The sequence below is a fragment of the Pimephales promelas genome, chromosome 9 (assembly GCF_988280905.1).
Source record: "Pimephales promelas chromosome 9, fPimPro1.hap1.1, whole genome shotgun sequence".
In the NCBI taxonomy this organism is placed as follows: Eukaryota; Metazoa; Chordata; class Actinopteri; order Cypriniformes; family Leuciscidae; genus Pimephales; species Pimephales promelas.
This window is the reverse complement of record NC_142777.1, coordinates 24,152,471-24,162,229: the sequence shown is the minus strand read 5'-3', so window position 1 is coordinate 24,162,229 and position 9,759 is coordinate 24,152,471.

The window sequence follows — 9,759 nt, the reverse complement described above, 5'->3', positions numbered from 1 at the left end:
CAATGTATACTGTGCAATGCAAGTTTCAGTCACATCAGTCAAGTATGAGACATTAACATGGTAGAAAAGAGAAAGTTTCTGGGTGTCAGCTTCAATAGGTAGTCCATTTCTCAGGAGCTGAGTTGCCAAGACTTTGTGTGTTCTGGTAGATGGGCCATCTTAGTGACGGGTGAAAATGGAGGCCCTTCCACAACTGACAGCCCCCTGGGATAGAGGAGAGCCTCTCATGGAAAACAAGCATTAGGAGCTTCTTGCACACTTTAAAGAAATAAATAAATAAATGAAGAAAAAAAAACAATGAAGAACATCACAGGAAACTGACAAAAAGAACCTATTTTACAAAAACATAGCATGACAAGAGACAGCACTTAACGTCCCCAAATGCACTACACCCATGGGAACTGCTTCAATTACTGTTGCAAGTTCAATGAAAAAAAAAAAAAAAAAAACACAGACAGTCTGACTACCTTTATTTCAGAGTCTATGAAGGAAATGCATTCAGAACCACATACTTCAGAAAACATTTTCCTTGGGATGCTAAGATGCATCTTAGACAGTGGAAGACAGTTACTTAGACAGTAATCTTTAACATTAACCTTAGTAAATAAAAATACAACTATTTTTTAATCTTAAACATTAACCTTAGTAAATGAAAATACAACTATTCATAGATCTAATGTAATCTAATAAACATTAACTAAGATTAATTCATGCTTTAGAAGATATTTTTCATTGGTCGTTCATGTTAAGCTGCAGTCTGCAGTTTTTCCTCTTTGTCACCATCTCTGTTTGAAATCTGCAATTGCAGAAGGTGTTCCGGGGTCTCAATGGGAGGAGACACCGGGGAAGACCTAGGACACACTGGAGAGACTGTCTCCCGGCTGGCCTGGGAATGCCTCAGTGTCCCCTGGAAGAGCTGGAGGAAGTGTCTATAGGGAGAGGGAAGTCTGGGCATCTCTGCATAGACTGCTGCCCCCGGAACCTGGCACCGTATACGCGGAAGTAGATGATTGTATGGAATATATATATATATATATATATATATATATATATATATATATACATATATATACAGTATATACTATATACTTTGAGTTACTTTAACTCATCAAAGTAAGTTAAGCAATTTCAACTTTTTTATGTTATACAAGATTCACAGATAAAAAAAAATCTGTATTACTTAAAAAAGTAATATAAAAATTACTTAAAAGTTCATTGTACTTACAATTTTAAATTGAAGACAGCAACTTTACAGTGTTGTTGAATATATGTAATATAGGCCTATGCATATATACAACAGCATACACACAGTCTACATTTAAAAAAAACCTAATATAATTATTATTATATCTAATATATCTTATATATCTTATTAATATCTTATTATTATATCTAATATAATTATAATTATATAATTAATTGCATGCAATGCAGATGTCATTATCAGTTGATTAAAAGGGTCCTATTATGCCCTTTTATGAAGTCTTGAATTTGTTGGGTGAGAATATGTTTTCATTCTTGATTGTTAAAAAAAAACGCACTATTTTTCACATACACTTGTTCATTACATTATTATACAGCTCCTCTCTATCTCCAGTCTGGTTGAAATCATTGTTTTCGATGAAGCCCCTCCTTCCGAAATGTGATGTGATTGGTTAGCTGACCCAGGGTTTTGTGATTGGCAGCGGTTTGGAGAAATGTCACGCTCCTTCATAACAGCAAACTCTACTCTCTGGCATAAATATTAAGGATGGTGTCAATTTCAAATAATTTCAGGCTCGATTCAGACCCTGAACAAGAGGATTGTGCTGAATGGATTTCATGCACAGACTTCATGCAAGCACGAATTTCACAGGACGTTCCAGAGTGTTATCCACCATTTAATCATATTTCTCAGAAAACTTTGGTAATACAAACAGTCGCAAAAATCACAGATAATATTCTTAAGGGGCGGTGAAGTCTTACAAAAGCAAGACCTTACAAAAGCTACAGTAAACACTATCAATTCTGTATTGTTAGTTAGCAGGCGAGCGGAGGCAAAACTTCGTCGTTTACATCAGCAAACCAACACATTCTCACCCACCTTTGACCATTAGAATTGGAACTGTTAATAGAAAACACAACTACAAATAATAAGATATACGGTAACGGACCATTATTCTAAAGTGTTACCAGATATACTTACAAGTTTTAACCATAAACAACAGATTGTCCAGACAAAATGGGAATGGTTATGTCTTTCAGGAGAACCTTTTGAGCATATTGCCTGCATAATCTGTCTGTTTGCTGTTCTCAGTAAAATGTGCAGCACGCAGGCAAACATTAAGGTTATAATGCAGTGGTAAAGATACATTGTTCATCGTCAAAGTTCATCAGACTTAGGACAAACTTTTTCCGGGGGTGGAAAAAACAGCGACAACACACTTCATCTTCTCTAGCGTAGCTCAGCCAGGCCTCACCAACTTTTTTGTGTATTCCGTGGGCAGGGATTATTAAAATGAGCAATATTGTGACTTCATAAGATCCGGAAAAAGTGTGTTGTAGTTCAGACGAGGTGTTCGTTGTAGTTCTTGAAAAGTGGATTCTGTTAGATATATCTCACTTTTGAGTGGAGCTTTGTAATCTTTTAAACAGCAACATTACACACTATGCAAAAAAGCATAATGTCTCCTTTAAAAATTGTTTTAAAAGTATTATGAACTATACTACTGAGAAATGTTGCGAGTGTGTAAATATGTTATGGTTGTTGATTTTATTTTGGCTTTAGATATAAGCAAAGTGATATTAATGAAATAAAAAAAAAAAAATACAGCTCAACCAGTGGAAATGTCAATTCCATGGAGATATTTTGGCTGTAAGTGTTTAAAGGCCTCATCGTCTAAAATGGTCCATAAAATGTTTTGCCTGGCTTACTGTGATATTTGATCTTATCACCCAAAATCAACATTAAAATTTAAAAATAAAGTTTTTGCTGATGAGATTGTGTCACAATTTTGGTTTAAATATAAATGATGTTTGGAAAAATTGCATTATTCCGCATGGTGTGAACCAAACTGTCAGTAGGGGGCGCTGTCACACCACATAAACAATTTCCTCTCTTTACTTTCTTATCAACATATGTAAAGCCTTAGTCATATTTCATTCAGTATGTTTCAGGTTATTATAATTATAAACACCCTGAACTGTGGTGGTGCAATAATAGTTGGTGAATAGGTGCAATAATAGCCTACCTATTTGTAATTATAGATAATAGCTTATAATTAGCACAATGTTTGCAGAGCTTGGCAAGACACACTGAACTGTATTTAGATGAGGTTTTACAGCACTGTATAAACCAAACCATCTTAACAGAGTATCATGCATTATGAGCTCTGTCTCAACTTCATCGTACAATTACTGTCCCAAAACTGGCTCACAACACACACACACACACACACACACACACAAAAACAAACACAGTGCATCCTGGTGGAAAAGCAGAAGTGACCTGTCATGCAGAGAGAGGTCAGATGATGGATGACATGTGGGTGGTTCTATCGCTTGGGAAAAAGACCCAGGGGCTGACTGTGGCCTGTGCAAGGGCCAACAATAACATCCTTAAATAAAACAGCATGAAAAGAGTCCCCCATATCCCATAGTCAGTCCAGTGCAGGACTAAGCAATGAGTAATAAATGGAGCAAGAGCTGTAAAATTAGAGCAAATGCCACAAACAATGAACATTGTTTTGTAATGGCATTGTAAAAGGGGAAAAACCCAACTATGCTGAGTTTCTTCAGATTGGAAACATGTGTGGTGAATAAAATAAATAAATAAAAATGTTAGATTTCCCACTCCCACTCTGAAATGATGTGCTGACCACATTTTCATGGGAAACGCTACAGCATAAACTGTGGAAATTAACTAGTGATCATTGTCCCAAGGTCTTCTTTTATAAAAGGCAGTTTTCACTGGCTTCTTGAGGCTGCTACATGATTATCAACAGCAGTTTGATTAACAGTTGTAACAGGAGTGATAGAATGTTGCAATGCATGTCAATATTATTGCATAACACATCTTTTATGTGTTGGTTGTAATCAACATATTTATTTGTGTCAGTCCTGAGTATTACAGTAAACAAACACATTCTCATTATTGTAAATCGCCTATAATCTCTTACACATAAAGCATGATACAAAGTCCTGGCATAGAAAGAGTTAAAATTCACTCTGTTCTTTACTCCAATTCCCAACATGTTCCTGTCATTTTTGTGCCCATGACACATTGTGTTCTGAAGCAGAAAGCATCTGCTCTTTTATGGGCAAATTCAATTAGTACTTAAGCTGAATAAAAAAGAGAAGTCAACATCTGGACATCTGTTAATGTAATAAACTGGAAAAAAGGTAAGATAGGGGAATATTGCGGTGTAAAATGTTCAAGGACGTTGAGCTCAGCGATACATTATTGCGTGCCAAACGTTTATTCAGCTGTAAAGAAAGGGTTAAATGGGAGATGTCATGTTTAAGAACCCAGAAAAGAAAGACAACCTAAAAAAAATATTCTTTAAACTGGTGTGTGGGGTTTGGATGTGAAATCACTTTCTTTCTCACACCCCCTGACACCCCCATTCACTAAAAAAAAAGAAAAGAAAACCCAACGGACTGTAGTATTGTTGGCGTGGGGAGAAGGAAAGATTTCATAGTAGAAAAACTAAAGGGAATTGAGATAAGACAAGCAAACAAGACCCAGCTGTGGAAAGGTACCATTGGCAAGGCTCCAGAGAGGATGGGGAGAGATTCATCTACACCCACAACCATTAGTTGATAAGGTGATATTACACCTATCCAAAAACGAATGCATAATCTCTATCATCCTTGAGCATTAAACAAATGAATCGCAGAACAAAAGGGAAATGCATTACACAAAAGAACTCCATCATGTTATGAAGATTTTGTGCAACGCTTTGTGGCAAACATTAAGTACAGAGTTAAAAACACATGGGAAAAGTGTGAATGATGTCACTCGAATCTTGTTGGTTTCACATAAACGGCAGGGTTTTATTGAGCCAGAGAAATAAAGATAGTCAGTTGCAGTTAGGAAATACGGGTTCACTGAGCTAGGTTTACTGGAGACGCTGCGCCAGGCTACAATTAGACATGTTCTCTACACGGAAAATATTTAAAAGCGAATGCAAAGAACATGGGGGGGCTTTATTCATGAATAGTTTATGTTTATTTAGTATGAATTCGCATATAAAAAGTGTTGTTGGAAGGCTTCGTTAATTCTGAATACCGTATCCACTTTCCTCAATGTTGGCACCGTAAAATAGGCCTTCAATTTGTAATGCAGCTGCTAATAAGTATATAAAACAGAACTCTGAGTAATTCTCTGCATTGACCTCTCTGCTTCTGATAAATCTGAAAATTGCTATAATATACACATCCACATCTATCTAAGAAGACCACACTTTAGCAGTGGATTGGATTTGAAAAGTTGCAGAAACGGTGTGAGAAATAGCAATTTGCCTTCATCATCAAGAATAAGTAAATTTGACGTCAAGTTTGAAGTCAAGACTGCGTGATGGATGCACAAAGTAGCACCACCTCAGTTGACCTGATCGTGAAGGTTCAAGAGTTAGCTTAGGCCACATTGAATTTGACCATCCCTCTCCAACTTTTTTTTTCTCCTGTTATCAGCACAGATCCCTTCATTGGTCTTCATTTCCCACTGCAAACTTATGAAAATGCTCCGAGATGATTAACACAGACTTAATGACCTGCTAAAACAACAGCGGCTTGTGAGTTTCTTCAATTTGCCGTTGCCCACCTCCCTCCCCCATATAAGGGAACAATATACCCCTGCCTTGCTCTCATAAGGATTCATTACCCTGCTCTGAGATTTCCAGGCCAGGCGAGGGAAGCGTTATTTCCCCTGTGTTGGCTCTCACATTGGCAGGGCCATTACTCTTAACACTCCTGCAAAGGGGCTAATGGGGCAGCTTTACTGACAGAGAAGAGGAAGGGGAAGAAGAGAGGGAGGGGAAGGGGCTAAGATGATATGGTAATCAGAGAGGGAAGGGATTTGGGAATTCCAAGTGCATGGAAGAAGTGGGAATGAGAAGTAAAAAATTTAATTTGTTGGACTTGGGCCAAAATTACAAAGCTTGAAAAATTAGATAATGAGGCACACTATCGTTCCATTTATGCCTGTGATTACAAAAAAAAAAAAAAAAAAAAAAACATTAATTCAGTTTAATGAAGTTCTGTAATGTGGATACTCGTTTACTCTTTGTAAATGACAATGTTGAATGGTGGAAGGTGCTAACAGGTGACTGGAAAAAGTGTATGATTACATTCAAACATGTATGTAATACTGTTCCCATTGTAAGTAGACCATCTCAGTCAGTTCCAGAACGAGGAGACATAAGGTTGTTTTAACCATGCTACAGTGAGCAGCCCCTGCCAATATCCAAGATCTACTACTATTACAGGCCAAACATAGCAATTACAGGGGCAATTAAACTCAAACATGGAGATATAGATTGGTGGGGATCCCCAAACACTGCAAGCACCCTGAGACATCAAAAGAGAATAAATGCTGGGGGTCAAAAGTCTGCTTAGGCAAGGTCAAATACCTAGAACCAAAAATGGAAGAACAAAAAAAAAAAAACACTGCAGAAATGTTTCAATATGTGATGCAGAAATTATTCACTGTTCTTGCGACATAAAAACAGAGAAGAGATGTTAGGATCAAATTGATAGTTTATTTATTTTATAGCAACTCATTTGCTTGCTCTCTTGCATCATCACAAAATGTAATGATAAATGCAAATAAGGCATGCAGATATTAAGATATTATAACCATCATGATTTTATGTAATGTTGCTATATGTGTGTGTGTGTGTGTGTGTGTGTGTGTGTGTTTGAAGGCATAGATACAGTCAGTGTTGGGAAAAAGTTACTTTTAAAAGTAATGCATTACAAAACTGTATTGATAAGTTTTGTGGAAAGTACTGTGTTATATTTATTTACAATAAAACTTGTCTTGTCTTAAATGTCTTAAAGGTTTGGTATATTTGGATCAATGTAAAATAAGGCCGGAGGAATTCAGTATGACACCGAAACTTCTTTTCAAGTACTAAAGTGATATGTATTGTTATGAGCTCACAAAAACTGTAGATGTCTAACATCATCCTTCTAGTGTCTGTTGTCATTTTAATGTAAAATCTGTGTCTGGGAAAAAAGGCAAGACACCAATATTATTTAAGTCCTCTCTGGTCCCTTGGTGCATAATGTCACAGTCTCCCACAATGCATTGCTTAGTACGGTGCCCTTGACTTCCCCCAGTCCACAGTCTCAGCCAATCAGCCGCCTCCTCCAGGGACCAAACCTCATTAACTGCTTACAGAAAGATATTCTCTATTTAATTGCTCCTCTTAATAGACCCGAGTAGCATGGAGGAGTGACAGCTGTATACATACATGCACACACACTCCCAAAAACGCCACATTCTTCAAGAGGAAATAATTAATATAACTTAAATGCATTGTATAAGAGACGAAAGTGTAAAGAATCTCGATCCAGAGTGTTTTTGACTACTGAAGTATTCAAACAACTAGTCCTCCTCAAACCATAATCCCAAATTCACAGGCCCCATTTGGCAGTCATTCCGTTAATCCCATCCCGTCTGATTTGTAGGAAAAGATATATGGGAGATGTGGGAAATAAGTTACAGCTCTCATTCTGCCTGCCTTTGGGACTACAGCTTACAGAAGGCTGACATTTGGGAAACTGGGCTGTAATTGCTTTTTGTGTATTAAAGAGAAGTGCCATGGCCAAAGACAGAGAAAGCTCGCCTGCATTCCACAAGAGACCCCATCCCATGAATGCATTCATCCTATGCCTTTCGTTGAGAAGATCCTCGCACATTTTCCATTTTCCAAACAAAAGAGGAATTAAGGGCCTATTGGCGAGGTGGTAAACAGGGGGAGTCTTTGTGGAGGCACACATGGGACAGGAGAGCTACATTGTTACTATGCACTCATTGTTTTTCTGTAGTCAGAGTGAAGCTGTGAGTCAGTCTGGCAGTCAAAGCCAAGGTCAGACCTGAGGAGAGGCAGAGCTCTAGGGGCACAGCGATGTTAAACGCCCTCATTTTAAACACACTGTACTGCCTCTCTCAAGCACAGATGGGGAGCGTGGAGAAACGTAAAGCTGTCCCAGGTGGAAGGTAAAAAACGATGTAATTATGTACTGTATATGTCGCATGACAACATATCATGATCCTGTGGTGTATGCAGAGATAAAGGTCCAGGCCTTTGTGTCTGCAAATACATTTTCACTCATTTACAATGTCACACATTTGCTGGCTGATTCAAGTTTGCGCTTTTGACTTCTGGCACCAAAATATTTATGCAATATGCATTTTTTAAAAGACACTTTTAAAGAGTCTTCTAGGGTAGAAATATATAGTTCATTTTCAGTCACGAGTTACTTCAGTGACGAAAATTTAACATTAATTCAAAACTCAATATCTCGTGGAAAAGAGGTTTTTGCCTAGCGTAAGATATTACACAGTACTCATTCCCTCTTAGAGAGAACCGAGGTTATGTTAGTAACCAAGTACGTTGTACCATGTAGAAGCAACTAAAACTACTGGACTAAATTATTAGCAACAAAAGCTCAGACCAAAAGTGTTACTTGGTTTTTAATGATCAGAGCAATCTGCTCTGTGAATTAAACAAATATGATTTCAAGAAGATGTGAATTAATAGGGACATAATGCAATGTGATGGGCATTTAACTTCATAAAAATGACAAACAAAACTAAAGATGTTTGTGACAGGTTTCAGTAATCTTGGGAGATTATCTGGCACAGTGGTAATTAGTACAAAAACCATCACAAACAATAACGTGAAAACATTCCGCATCACCAACCAGTCATGTTGTGTGAGCATGGGAAATTCAATCAAGTCATCTTTCTTCTGGGGATTTACTTAGCAATTGAAAAGACCTCTGAGAGACATCTACGCCTGAATGACCACTGAGCGTGAATATTTATGATAGGACTAGATTTTCTTTTTATTGTTTTTAGGAAGCCCTGAAGACTATATACATAAGCATTTTTTTTTTCCATTTTGGAGGGTTGGAATAAACAAAGGTGTCTGAGGTAACGTGCTGACATTTAAATTACCATTTAAAAATATATTAATATTCATCAAGAATACATTAAATTAATCAAAATAAAACAAAAAAAAATCATTGAAGAATCTTGAAAAAAATTGTATCACTGTTTAAAATATTAAGCAGCACAACTGTTTTCAACATTGATAGTAATGTTTCTTGAGCACCAAATCAGCATATTAGAATGATTTCTGAGGGATCATGTGACACTAAAGACTGGAGTAATGATGCTAAAAAATCCAGCTTTACCACCACAGGAAATAAATTAAATTGAAAAATATATATTTAAACAGAAAACAGTTAAATTGCACTAATATTTTGCAATATTAGTGTTTGTACTGTATTTTTGATCAAATAAATGCAGCACATAAATGCACATAAATATATATTTCTTTCAAAATCTTTACTGACCCCTAACTTTGAACAATAGCATGCTGACTGACTCAATACACTTTTCTACCTTTAAAGATTCCTATTTCTTCCTGCAAAAATTTTCTGAAGATTTTCTGAAACATCGAATACTCAAATAACTGATATGGACATCAAAGATCAGTCAACATCCATTGTTAATTGCGTCAATGCTTTGTTGTGGCACTAATG